The 14,855-nt window shown below is 41.0% G+C and overlaps 2 non-coding genes across 2 annotated transcripts; both read left to right on the top strand.

Moving 5' to 3' along the window:
• The first annotated feature begins 5,130 nt into the window (after positions 1 to 5,130).
• LOC130983675 (small nucleolar RNA R71) lies at positions 5,131 to 5,238 on the top strand. Its single transcript, XR_009087655.1, has one exon. It is a non-coding gene; the product is annotated as a small nucleolar RNA R71 (small nucleolar RNA).
• An 8,993-nt stretch (positions 5,239 to 14,231) lies between these two features.
• On the top strand, positions 14,232 to 14,339 carry LOC130984474 (small nucleolar RNA R71). Its single transcript, XR_009088409.1, has one exon. It is a non-coding gene; the product is annotated as a small nucleolar RNA R71 (small nucleolar RNA).
• Positions 14,340 to 14,855: the final 516 nt, after the last annotated feature.

The raw sequence follows: 14,855 nt of genomic DNA on the forward strand, positions 1-14,855 counted from the left end.
TTGGTGTGTATTTGGGCTGAGCAATGAAGCAATTTCGTGTAGAGACTCTCCTTGGAGTTAAACGCCAGCTTTAGTGCCAGTTTGGGCGTTTAACTCCCAATTAGGTGCCAGTTCCGGCGTTTAACGCTGGAATTTCTTGAGGTGACATTGAACGCCGGTTTGGGCCATCAAATCTTGGGCAAAGTATGGACTATTATATATTGCTGGAAAGCCCAGGATGTCTACTTTCCAACGCCGTTGAGAGTGCGCCAATTGGGCTTCTGTAGCTCCAGAAAATCCACTTCGAGTGCAGGGAGGTCAGAATCCAACAGCATCTACAGTCCTTTTGAGTCTCTGGATCAGATTTTTGCTCAGATCCCTCAATTTCAGCCAGAAAATACCTGAAATCACAGAAAAACACACAAACTCATAGTAAAGTCTAGAAAAGTGAATTTTAACTAAAAACTAATAAAAATATACTAAAAACTAACTAGATCATACTGAAAACATACTAAAAACAATGCCAAAAAGCATATAAATTATCCGCTCATCACAACACCAAACTTAAATTGTTGCTTGTCCCCAAGCAACTGAAAATCAAATAAGATAAAAAGAAAAGAATATGCAATGAACTCCAAAAACATCTATGAAGATCAGTATTAATTAGATGAGCGGGGCTTTTAACTTTTTGTCTCTGAATAGTTTTGGCATCTCACTCTATCCCTTGTAATTCAGAATGATTGGCTTCTTTAGGAACTTAGAATCCAGATAGTGTTAATGATTCTCCTAGTAAAGTATGATGATTCTTGAACATAGCTATTTATTGAGTCTTGGCTGTGGCCCAAAGCACTCTGTCTTCCAGTATTACCACCGGATACATACATGCCACAGACACATAATTGGGTGAACCTTTTCAGATTGTGACTCAGCTTTGCTAAAGTCCCCAATTAGAGGTGTCCAGGGTTCTTAAGCACACTCTTATTTGCCTTGGATCACAACTCTTATTCTTTCTTTTTCTTTCTTTTTTTTTTCTTTTTTTTTTCGAAAATTTCTTTTTTTTTTTTTTTTTTTGGTTGCCTTCTTTCTTGCTTCAAGAATCATTTTTAATGATTTTTCAGATCCTCAGTAACATGTCTCCTTTTTCATCATTCTTTCAAGAGCCAACATTCATGAACCACAAATTCAAAAGACATATGCACTGTTCAAGCATACATTCAGAGAACAAAAGTGTTGCCACCACATCAAAATAATTAAACTATTATAAAATTCAGAATTCATGCAATTCTTTCCTTTTCAATTAAGCACGTTTTTATTCAAGAGAGGTGATGGATTCATAGGACATTCATAACTTTAAGGCATAGATACTAAGACACTAATGATCACAAGACACAAACATGGATAAACATAAGCATAAAAATCGAAAAACAGAAGAATAAAGAACAAGGAAATCAAGGAACGGGTCCACCTTAGTGATGGCGGCTCTTTCTTGCTCTTGAAGATCCTATGGAGTGCTTGAGCTCCTCAATGTCTCTTCTTTGTCTTTGTTGCTCCTCCCTCATGATTCTTTGGTCTTCTCTAATTTCATGGAGGAGAATGGAGTGTTCTTGATGCTCCACCCTTAGTTGTCCCATGTTGGAACTCAATTCTCCTAGGGAGGTGTTTAGTTGCTCCCAATAATTTTGTAGAGGAAAGTGCATCCCTTGAGGAATCTCAGGGATCTCATGGTGAGAGGGGTCTCTTGTGTACTCCATCCTTTTCTTGGTGATGGGCTTGTCCTCATCAATGGGGGTATCTCCTTCTATGTCAACTCCAACTGAATAGCAGAGGTGACAGATGAGATGAGGAAAGGCTGACCTTGCCCAAGTGGAGGTCTTGTCCGCCACCTTGTAGAGTTCTTGGGCTATAACCTCATGAACCTCTATTTCTTCTCCAATCATGATGCTATGGATCATGATGGCCCGGTCTATGGTAACTTCGGACCGGTTGCTAGTGGGAATGATTGAGCGTTGTATGAACTCTAACCATCCTCTAGCCACGGGCTTGAGGTCATGCCTTCTCAATTGAACCGGCTTTCCTCTTGAATCTTGCTTCCATTGTGTGCCCTCTTCACATATGGTTGTGAGGACTTGGTCCAACCTTTGATCAAAGTTGACCCTTCTAGTGTAAGGGTGCTCATCTCCTTGCATCATAGGCAAGTTGAACGCCACCCTCACACTCTCCGGACTAAAATCCAAGTATTTCCCCCGAACCATAGTGAGATAATTCTTTGGATTCGGGTTCACACTTTGGTCATGGTTCTTTGTGATCCATGCATTGGCATAGAATTCTTGAACCATCAAGATTCCGACTTGTTGAATGGGGTTGGTAAGTACTTCCCAACCTCTTCTTCGGATCTCATGGCGGATCTCCGGATATTCACCCTTTTTGAGTGAAAAGGGGACTTCGGGGATCACCTTCTTCAAGGCCACAACTTCATAGAAGTGGACTTGATGCACCCTTGAGAGGAATCTATCCATCTCCCATGACTCGGAGGTGGAAGCCTTTGCCTTCCCTTTCCTCTTTCTAGAGGTTTCTCCGGCCTTGGATGCCATAAATGGTTATGGAAAAACGAAAAAGCAACGCTTTTACCACACCAAACTTAAAATGTTTGCTCGTCCTCGAGCAAAAGAAGAAAGAAGAGAGTAGAAGAAGAAGAAATGAGGAAGAGGGAGAAGGTGGTGTGTTCGGCCAAGAAGGGAAAGAAGGGGTGTTTAGGTTGTGTGAAAATGAAGGGTTGAAGAAGGGTATATATAGGAGAAAGGGGGGTAATGGTTCGGCCATTATGGGTGGGTTTTGGGAGGGAAAGTGGTTTGAATTTTGAAGGGTGAGGTTGGTGGGGATTTGTGAAGGATGGATGTGAGTGGTGAAGAGAAAGATGGGATTTGATAGGTGAAGGGTTTTTGGGGAAGAGGTATTGAGGTGATGGGTGAATGGAGGAAGAAGAGAGAGAGTGATGGTGGGGTCCTGTGGGGTCCACAGATCCTGTGGTGTCAAGGAAAAGTCATCCCTGCACCAAATGTTGCTCAAAATCACATTTTGAGCTATTTCTGGCGTTAAACGCCGGGCTGGTGCCCATTCTTGGCGTTTAACGCCAGGTTGTTGCCCTTTACTGGCGTTTAACGCCAGTCTGGTGCCCCTTTCTGGCGTTAAACGCCCAGAATGGTGCCAGACTGGGCGTTAAACGCCCAACAGCTAGCATTATTGGCGTTTGAACGCCAGCTTCTTCTCCTCCAGGGTGTGCTGTTTTTCTTCCTGTTTTTCATTCTGTTTTTGCTTTTTTCATTGTTTTTGTGACTTCTTATGATCATCAACCTACAAAAAAGATAAAATAACAAAAGGAATAGTTAACTATAAAACATTGGGTTGCCTCCCAACAAGCGCTTCTTTAATGTCATTAGCTTGACAGAGGACTCTCATGGAGCCTCAGAAATACTCAGAACCGTGTTGGAACCTCCCAACACCAAACTTAGAGTTTGAATGTGGGGGTTCAACACCAAACTTAGAGTTTGGTTGTGGCCTCCCAACACCAAACTTAGAGTTTGACTGTGGGGGCTCTGCTTGGCTCTGTTTTGAGAGAAGCTCTTCATGCTTCCTCTCCATGATGATAGAGGGATGTCCTTGGGCCTTAAACACCAAGGATTCTTCATTCACTTGAATGATCAACTCTCCTCTATCAACATCAATCACAGCCTTTGCTGTGGCTAGGAAGGGTCTGCCAAGGATGATGGATTCATCCATGCACTTCCCAGTCTCTAGGACTATGAAATCAGTAGGGATGTAATGGTCTTCAATCTTCACCAAAACATTCTCTACAAGTCCATGAGCTTGTTTTCTTGAATTGTCTGCCATCTCTAATGAGATTCTTGCAGCTCGCACCTCAAAGATCCCTAATTTCTCCATTACAGAGAGGGGCATGAGGTTTACACTTGACCCTAAGTCACACAAGGCCTTCTTGAAGGTCATGGTGCCTATGGTACAAGGTATAGAAAACTTCCCAGGATCCTGCCTCTTTTGAGGCAGTTTCTGCCTAGACAAGTCATCCAGTTCTTTGGTGAGCAAAGGTGGTTCATCCTCCCAAGTCTCATTTCCAAATAACTTGTCATTTAGCTTCATGATTGCTTCAAGGTATTTAGCAACTTGCTCTTCAGTGACATACTCATCCTCTTTAGAGGAAGAATACTCATCAGAGCTCATGAATGGCAGAAGTAAGTCCAATGGAATCTCTATGGTCTCATTTTGAGCCTCAGATTCCCATTGTTCCTCATTGAGGAACTCAGAGGAGATTGGTACACGCCCACTGAGGTCTTCCTCAGTGGCGTCCTCCTCCTCTCTTTCCTCTCCATATTCGGCCATGTCTATGGCTTTGCACTCTCCTTTTGGATTTTCTTCTGTATTACTTGGGAGAGTGCTAGGAGGGAGTTCAATAACTTTCTTGCTCAGCTGACCCACTTGTCCTTCCAAATTTCTGATGGAGGACCTTGTTTCATTCATGAAACTTTGAGTGGTCTTTATTAAATCAGAGACCATTGTTGCTAAGTTAGAAGTATTCTGCTTAGAACTCTCTGTCTATTGCTGAGAAGATGATGGAAAAGGCTTGCCATTGCTAAACCTGTTTCTTCCACCATTATTGTTATTGAAACCTTGTTGAGGTCTCTCTTGATTCTTCCATGAGAGATTTGGGTGATTTCTCCATGAAGAATTATAGGTGTTTCCATAGGGTTCTCCTAGGTAATTCACCTCTTCCATGGAAGGGTTCTCAGGATCATAAGCTTCTTCCTCAGATGAAGCATCCTTAGTACTGCCAGGTGCATTTTGCATTCCAGACAGACTTTGAGAAATCAAATTGACTTGTTGGGTCAATATCTTGTTCTGAGCCAGTATGGCATTCAGAGTGTCAATCTCAATAACTCCTTTCTTCTGATTAGTCCCATTGTTCACAGGATTCCTTTCAGAAGTGTACATGAATTGGTTATTTGCAACCATTTCAATTAGCTCTTGAGCTTCTGCAGGCGTCTTCTTCAGATGAAGAGATCCTCCAGCAGAGCTATCCAAGGACATCTTAGATAGTTCAGAGAGACCATCATAGAAAATACCTATGATGCTCCATTCAGAAAGCATGTCTGAAGGACATCTTCTGATTAAATGTTTGTATCTTTCCCAAGCTTCATAGAGGGATTCTCCATCCTTCTGTCTGAAGGTTTGGACTTCCACTCTAAGCTTACTCCATCTTTGTGGTGGAAAGAACTTTGCCAAGAAGGCATTGACTAGCTTTTCCCAAGAGTCCAGGCTTTCTTTAGGTTGAGAATCCAACCATATTCTAGCTCTGTCTCTTACAGCAAAAGGGAATAGCATCAGTCTGTAGACCTCAGGGTTAACCCCATTAGTCTTGACTGTGTCACAGATTTGCAAGAACTCAGCTAAAAACTGATGAGGATCTTCCATTGGAAGTCCATGGAACTTGCAATTCTGTTGCATTAGAGAAACTAACTGAGGCTTAAGCTCAAAGTTGTTTGCTCCAATGGCAGGGATAGAGATGCTTCTCCCATAGAAATCAGGAGTAGGTGCAGTGAAGTCACCCAGCACCTTCCTTGCATTGTTGGCATTGTTGTTGTTTTCGGCTGCCATGTGTTCTTCTTCTTTGAAGAATTCGGTCAGGTCCTCTAAAGAGAGTTGTGCCTTGGCTTCTCTTAGCTTTCTCTTCAAGGTCCTTTCAGGTTCAGGATCAGCTTCAACAAGAATGCCTTTGTCTCTGCTCCTGCTCATATGAAAGAGAAGAGAACAAGAGAATTGTGGAATCCTCTATGTCACAGTATAGAGATTCCTTGAAGTGTCAGAGGAAAAGAAAAATAGAAGAAAAGAAGGTAGAAGAATTCGAACTTGATTAGATAGAGTTCGAATTGTGCATTAAGAAGGAGTAGTACTCCATAAATAGAAGGATGTGCGAAGGAGGGAAGAGGATTTTCGAAAATTAATTAAAAAGATGTCAAAAACATTTTAAAAATTGATTGATAATTTTCGAAAATTGAAAGTGGGGAAGAATTAAAGTGATTTTTGAAAAAGATTTTGAGATTAGAAGTCAAAGAGATTTGATTGAAAACTATTTTGAAAAAGATGAGGTTAAAAAGATTTGATTGAAAAGTTATGGTTTTAAAAAGATGTGATTGAGAAGATATGATTTGAAAACAATTTTAAAAGATATGATTTGAAAACAATTTGAAAAGATATGTTTTTTAAAAAAATATTAATGACTTGCCTAACAAGAAAAGATATGATTCAAACATAAAACCTTTCTTAATAGAAAAGGCAAAAAATGTTCAATCAAATCATTAATTGTTAGTAAGTATCTTTGAAAAAGGAAAGAAATTGATTTTGAAAACATTTGATTGAAAAGATATGATTTGAAAAAGATTTGGTTTTGAAAAACTTTGAAAACTTGAAAAAAATTGATTTTGAAAACAAAATCTTCCTCCTAGCACCATCCTGGCGTTAAACGCCCAGAATGGTATACATTCTGGCGTTTAACGCCCAAAATGCTACCTCTTTGGGCGTTAAACGCCCAACCAGGTACCCTGGCTGGCGTTTAAACGCCAGTCTGTCTTCTTTACTGGGCATTTTTGAATGCTCAGCTTTTTCTGTATAATTCCTCTGCAGTATGTTCTGAATCTTCAATTCTTTGTATCATTGACTTGAAAAGACACAAATTAAAAATATTTTTGGATTTTTAATAATCAAAATGCAACAGGAATCAAATAACAATGCATGCAAGACACCAAACTTAGCAGTTTGTGTGCCACTAACACTATATGAGACACATGAACACTCAAGTCAATAGAACTCAAAGATCAAAACAAAGAAATATATGCATGGATTCGAAAAAAATGTAACAAAAACATGCATTTGACACTAAACTTAAGATGAGACACTAGACTTAAGCAAGAAACATCAAATATTTTTGGTTTTTTTATGATTTTGTAATTTTTTTGTGTTTTTCGAAAATTAAGTGGGAAAAGGTATCAAAATTCTTAATGAGAATTCCAGGAATCAGTACAATGCTAGTCTAAGACTCCGGTCCAGGAATTAGACATGGCTTCACAGCCAGCCAAGCTTTCAAGGAAAGCTTCGGTCCAAAACACTAGACATGACCAAAGGTCAGCCAAGTCTTAGCAGATCACTACTCCAAAAGCAAAATTGATGAAAATCAACACGCTCTTGTGGTGATAAGTTGAAACCTCGGTCCAATCAGATTAGACATGGCTTCTCAGCTAGCCAGATTTCAACAAATCATCATGAAACTCTAGAATTCATCTTCAAGAATTTCGAAAAAAAAAAATACCTAATCTAAGCAACAAGATGAACCGTCAGTTGTCCAAACTAGAACAATCCCAGGCATTGTTACCAAAAGCTTGCTCAAAACATGAACAATCCCCGGCAACGGCGCCAAAAACTTGGTGCGCGAAATTGTGAACAATACTTTTCACAACTCTCATAATCCCTGGTCATGAACTCCAAAAACTTGGTGGTTCAATTCCATGGCATTACACAACTTCGCACAACTAACCAGCAAGTGCACTGGGTCGTCCAAGTAATACCTTACGTGAGTAAGGGTCGATCCCACGGAGATTGTTAGCATTGAAGCAAGCTATAGTCATCTTGTAAATCTTAGTCAGGCAAACTCAAATGTATATGATGATGAACGAAAATAATATAAAGATAAAGATAGTGATACTTATGTATATCATTGGTGTAAGAGCTTCAGACAAGCGTATGAAGATGCCTTCCCTTCCGTCTCTCTGCTTTCCTACTGCCTTCATCCAATCCTTCTTACTCCTTTCCATGGCAAGCTCGTGTAGGGTTTCACTGTTGTCAGCAGCTACCTCCCATCCTCTCAGTGAAAGCGATTGCATATGCTCCGTCACAGCATAGCGGAATTCATCTGTCGGTTCTCAATCAGACCGGAATAGAATCCATTGATTCTTTTGGCGTCTGTCACTAACGCCCCGCCCTCAGGAGTTTGAAGCACGTCACAGTCATTCAGTCATTGAATCCTACTCAGAATACCACAGACAAGGTTAGACCTTCCGGATTCTCTTGAATGCTGCCATCAGTTCCTGCCTATACCACGAAGACTCTGATCTCACGGAATGGTTGGCTCGTTTGTCAGGCGAGCACTCGGTTGTCAGGTGATCAACCATGCATCGTGCAATCAGGAATCCAAGAGATATTCACTAAGCCTCAGATGCTTGTAGAACAAGAATGGTTATCAGTCACCTTGTTCATGGGTGAGAATGGTGATGGGCGTCAATCATCACCTTCATCATGTTGAAGAACAAGTGATATCTTGGACAAAGAACAAGCGGAATTGAATGGAAGAACAATAGTAATTGCATTAATACTCGAGGTACAGCAGAGCTCCACACCTTAATCCATGGTGTGTAGAAACTCCACCGTTGAAAATACATAAGAACAAGGTCTAGGCATGGCCGAATGGCCAGCCTCCCAATGGTCTAAGATAGCATAAAACAAAGATAGCTACCAAAGCCTCGATCTAGAGATCTAAAGTGATCAAAAGATTCCTTTTTTACAATAGTAAAAGGTCCTACTTATAGAAAACTAGTACATAGATGAGTAAATGACATAAAAATCCACTTCCGGGCCCACTTGGTGTGTATTTGGGCTGAGCAATGAAGCAATTTCGTGTAGAGACTCTCCTTGGAGTTAAACGCCAGCTTTAGTGCCAGTTTGGGCGTTTAACTCCCAATTAGGTGCCAGTTCCGGCGTTTAACGCTGGAATTTCTTGAGGTGACATTGAACGCCGGTTTGGGCCATCCAATCTTGGGCAAAGTATTGACTATTATATATTGCTGGAAAGCGCAGGATGTCTACTTTCCAACGCCGTTGAGAGCGCGCCAATTGGGCTTCTGTAGCTCCAGAAAATCCACTTCGAGTGCAGGGAGGTCAGAATCCAACAGCATCTGCAGTCCTTTTGAGTCTCTGGATCAGATTTTTGCTCAGATCCCTCAATTTCAGCCAGAAAATACCTGAAATCACAGAAAAACACACAAACTCATAGTAAAGTCCAGAAAAGTGAATTTTAACTAAAAACTAATAAAAATATACTAAAAACTAACTAGATCATACTGAAAACATACTAAAAACAATGCCAAAAAGCATACAAATTATCCGCTCATCACGCGGCGAAATTTTTTTTTTTAAGAAAGATAAAGACATGTAATTGAAAGAGCACGAAAGCACTAATAAAGAGAAGAGTTATTTAAAGAATAAAAACTAAAAGTGAAGAAAAGAACGATCATACCGTGGTGGGTTGTCTCCCACCAAGCACTTTGCTTTAACGTCCCTAAGTTGGACGCTCCACTAGCTCAATCTGTTGCTATGTAGGGATCTTCCAGGCGGAAGATCTCAAGCTCCTTGCTTTTCTGCACCTTCTCACCATGGTATAGCTTCAGGCGATGTCCATTAACCTTAATAAGTTCAGAACTTGAAGGATGGCTTAGGTGATAAACTCTGTACGGTTCAGCCTTCTCTATTCTGTATGGACCTTCCCATTTTGATCTCAACTTACCGGGCATGAGCCTCAGTCGAGATTTGTAAAGGAGAACAAAATCTCCAGGTTGGAACTCTCTCTTCTTGATGTTTTGATCATGCAAAGCTTTCATCTTTTCCTTGTATATTCTGGAGTTCTCATAAGCTTCTAGGCGAAGGTTCTCCAGTTCCTGCAGTTGCAACTTTCTCTCAGCTCCAGCATTCTCAATCCCCATGTTGCACTCTTTAACAGCCCAGAAGGCTCTGTGTTCGATTTCAACTGGGAGATGACAAGCTTTTTCATAAACTAAGCGGAAGGGACTCATCCCAGTAGGTGTCTCATATGCTGTTCTATATGCCCACAGTGCATCTTGTAGTCTTGTGCTCCAGTCTTTTCTGTGAGGCTTTACTATCTTTTGCAAGATACGTTTAATTTCTCTGTTTGATACCTCGGCTTGCCCATTAGTTTGGGGATGGTAAGTTGTTGCAACTTTATGGATTATCCCATGCTTCTTCATCAATCATGTTAGTCTCTTGTTACAAAAATGGGTGCCTTGATCGCTCACGATCGCTCGTGGTGATCCAAAGCGGCATATAATATGGTTTCTCACAAAGGAAACAACATTGTTAGCATCATCAGTGCGGGTAGGAATTCCTTCCACCCATTTGGAAACATAATGTACAGCTAACAATATATAAAAATATCCACCAGAATTCGGAAATGGACCCATGAAGTCAATGCCCCAAACATCAAAAATTTCACAGAAAAGCATATATTGTTGAGGCATCTCATCCCTCTTGGATATGTTACCAAATTTCTGGCATGGGTGACATGATTTACAAAACTCAGCAGCATCTCTAAAAAGAGTAGGCCACCAGAATCCACAGTCTAAGATCTTTCTAGCTGTTCGTTGAGGGCCAAAATGTCCTCCACTCTCAGATGAGTGACAGGCTTCTAAAATAGACTGGAATTCTGATTGAGGTATACAACTTCTAATTATCTGGTCAGCGCCACATCTCCATAAATATGGGTCATCCCATATATAATATTTAGACTCGCTTTTCAGCTTGTCTCTTTGATGTTTAGAAAAATGTGGAGGAAATGTGCGGCTAACTAAATAATTAGCAACAGGTGCATACCAAGGGACTACCTCAGATACTGCTTGCAGGTTGTCAAAAGGAAAATTATCATCTATAGGAGTAGAATCATCCTTAATATGTTCAAGGCGACTCAAGTGGTCTGCTACTAAATTTTGATTACCACTCCTATCCTTGATTTCTAAATCAAATTCTTGTAACAGCAGTATCCAACGTATAAGTCTTGGTTTGGATTCCTTTTTAGCCAATAGATACTTTAGAGCTGCATGGTCCGAATACACTACTACTCTAGTACCAAGTAAATAAGCCCAGAATTTATCCAGAGCAAAAACAATAGCAAGTAGCTCTTTCTCAGTAGTAGTATAATTGGACTGGGCAGTGTCTAAAGTCTTAGACGCATAGGCAATAACAAAAGGATTCTTACCTTCACGCTGAGCCAGAGCTGCTCCTACTGCATGGTTGGAAGCATCGCACATGATTTCAAATGGCTGGCTCCAGTCGGGTCCTCTCACAATTGGAGCTTGAGTTAGAGCAGTCTTTAGCTTATCAAATGCATGTTTGCAATCCTCACTGAACTCGAACTCAATATCCTTTTGTAGTAATCTGGATAAGGGAAGTGCCACCTTACTAAAGTCCTTAATAAATCTCCTGTAGAAACCTGCATGGCCAAGGAACAAACGGACTTCCCTCACAGAAGAGGGGTAAGGTAAACTAGAAATAACATTCGCCTTTGCTGGGTCTACAGAAATGCCATTATTAGATACCACATGTCCCAATACAATCCCTTGCTTTACCATAAAGTGGCATTTTTCGAAATTCAATACAAGGTTTGTATTAATACATCTATCTAATACTCTAGATAATCCATCTAAGAAAAGGTTAAAAGAATCACTATAAACGCTAAAATTGTCCATAAAAACTTCCATACAGTCCTCAATAAGATCAGAGAAAAGACTCATCATGCACCTTTGGAAAGTAGCTGGTGCATTGCACAAGCCAAAGGGCATTCTCTTATAAGCGTAGGTCCCAAAAGGACATGTAAAAGTAGTCTTTTCCTGGTCCTCAGGAGCTATATGAATCTGGAAATAACCTGTGTAACCATCTAAAAAGCAATAATGTGATTTACCTGACAGGCGATCCAGCATTTGATCAATGAATGGAAGTGGATAGTGATCCTTACGAGTAGCTTGGTTGAGACGCCTGTAGTCAATGCAGACTCTCCAAGCATTCTAAACTCTAGTTGCTATGAGCTCTCCATGCTCATTCTTCACGGTAGTGACTCTGGACTTCTTGGGCACCACTTGTACTGGGCTTACGCATTCACTATCTGAAATGGGATATATGATACCGGCCTCCAATAGTCTGGTCACTTCCTTTTTGACAACTTCCAAGATGGTAGGATTCAATCTTCTTTGTGGTTGACGGACAGGTCTTGCTCCCTCTTCTAAAAATATTCTGTGCTCGCATATTTGAGGGTTGATTCCTACTATGTCTGCCAAACTCCATCCAATTACCTTCTTATGCTTCCTTAGCACATCAAGTAGCTGTTCTTCTTGTTGAGAAGTCAGTTCTCTTGCAATAATAACCGGAAGCTTCTGCTCATCCTCTAGGTAAGCATATTTGAGATGTGGAGGGAGAGGTTTCAATTCTAACTTTTGATCATGGGCAGGCTCTGGGTTATCTGGGGCTTGTAAAAATGGCGAAGTGTCCTCATTGTCAGTTAAGAGGGTCCCCACACTTGAACCTTGTCCAGTGTGCCTCTCTTCAAACTCTTCCTTTTGAACTTCAGCCACGCTTTCGCCTATGACATCACACTGGAAGATAGAACGATCTTCTGGGGGGTTGTCAATGACTCCATTCAGATTGAAGATTACTATGCGGCCATCTATTTCAAAGGAGTATGTCCCTGAAAAAGCATTCAATTTGAATTTTGATGTCTTCAGGAATGGTCTTCCAAGTAGGATTGATGATGGCTTATTTGAATCATTATGGGGCATCTCCAAGATATAAAAATCAGTGGGAAATGTGAGCCCTTTAATATTCACCAAAACATCTTCAGCAACTCCAGCCACTGTAATAATGCTTTTATCTGCTAACACAAAACGAGCTGCCGACCTTTTTAAGGGAGGGAGCCTTAAAACATCATATATAGACAAAGGCATTATACTGACACATGCTCCTAAATCACACATGCAATCATAAATTACTACACCACCAATAGTACAACTAACTATGCAAGGACCTGGATCACTACATTTTTCAAGTAATCCTCCCATTAAAGCAGATATAGAACTACCTAAAGGAATAGTTTCTAATTCATTAATTTTGTCTTTATGGATACATAAGTCTTTTAGAAACTTTGCATATTTAGGTACCTGCTGAATAACATCAAAGAGGGGAACAGTTACCTCAACCTTTTTGAATATTTCTACCATTTTAGGATCAGGTTCCAGCTGCTTCCTAGGCTTCCTTGCAAGTTGTGAAAATGGAATGGGAGTAGTATTTTCTGTGGTGCCTGCACCTTTTTGTGCTTCTTCCTGTGGTTGAGCTATCTCTTCTTCAGCTACGTCCTGTATATCCTCTTCCTCTTCAACATCTTCGATTTCTACCACCTCTTCAGCTGAGGTGTATTCTGGTGAGCTTGGTTCCTCCTGATTCCTCTCCTGCAGTGTGGTTCCGGACCTCAGGGTGATGGCATTAATGCCTCCCTTTGGACTGGGTAATGGTTGGGAGGGGATTCCAGTGGTGCTTGAAGGTTGGTTACTGGAATTTTGTGTTGAACCAAGTTGTGTCATAAAAGCTTGCAGAGTAGAGGTGAAACCATTCAGACTGGCGTTAATACTGTTCACGATGGTATTTTCCATGGCCAGTTGTCTTTTCTCAAAAGCTTGTAATAAATCTTCATTAGAAGATACAGAAGAATGAGTAAATTGAGAGGTTTGCTGCTGATTGTTCGGTGGTCCTTGGTTTTGCCTCAGGTGAGGTGCTCGGTAAGGTTGATTTTGCTGCCTGTTATTGTAATTATTCCACCTCTGATTTTCCTGATTATCTCTGCCTCCCCTATTATTGTTGTCCCTCCAATTCTAGTTTGAATTGTCCTACCATCCATGGTTATTATTTCCACTTTGATTGTACCCTTGGTTGGGGCGGTCATAGAAGTTGTGAGTGGATGCCACCATGTTGTCTTCTTGTTGGAGTTGCGGGCATTCATCAGTGTAATGGCTGTAATCAGCACAAATTCCGCAAATTCTTTGTGGAACTAGTTGTTGGTTTTGCTGCGGTTGAGTTTGCTGAGCTTGTTGATTTAACTGCATTTGCTTTAGCAGGTTGGTCATTTCACAGATGCTTCGATTTAGAGCAGCAGTCTCTATGCCAGAAGATACTTCTGCAACGGCCCTTGAACGGCCTTGCTTCTGTCTGTGGTTCCGAGTAGATTCAGCTAAATCACTGATCAATTGCCAAGCTTCATCAGTGGTCTTGTACTTCTTCATAGACCCATTGCTGGCACTTTCCAATGTGGTCTTATCTTGGGGCCTCATACCTTGTGTGACATAGCTGAGTAGCACGATATTGTCAATCATGTGGTGGGAGCATGCTTTTAGAAGATTATTGAAGCGCTCCCAGTATTCAAAGAGAGTCTCATTGTCATCCTGAACAATTGTAGAGATATCCTTCCTCAGTTTATCAGTAACTTCAGATGGAAAGAATTTCTCCAGGAACTCCTTTCTGAGTGTATCCCAGTTGGATACGTTTGCTAGAGGTTGAGTGTAGTACCACTCTCTTGCTTTTCCCTCAAGAGAGAATGGAAAGGCTTTCAGCAGAATTGAAGTTTCATCAGTGCCATCACGCCTGACAGTAGAACAGGCTGCCTGAAAATCTCTCAAGTGCTTGATAGGCTTTTAAGCAGGTAGGCCATGAAACTTGGGCATCAAATTTAGCAGTGCGGTCTTTATTTCAAAATCCGTAGCTGCCGCTGGATGATGCGCTTGAAACGGTTGCAGTGTAAAATCAGGAGCTCCTTTCTCCTGAATGGTAACTCTTCTAGCTGCCATGTTTTCTGCACGTAAAATAACCGAATCAGTAGAACGGGGGCTGGTTTCTTCCTCAGATTCACTTTCAGATCCGCCCTCAGAGCGGACTAACCTACGCTGTTCTTGCCTTATTCGTGAAATTGTTCTTTCAATTTCAGGATCGAATAT

This window comes from Arachis stenosperma, chromosome 5, assembly GCF_014773155.1.
Source record: "Arachis stenosperma cultivar V10309 chromosome 5, arast.V10309.gnm1.PFL2, whole genome shotgun sequence".
NCBI lineage: Eukaryota > Viridiplantae > Streptophyta > Magnoliopsida > Fabales > Fabaceae > Arachis > Arachis stenosperma.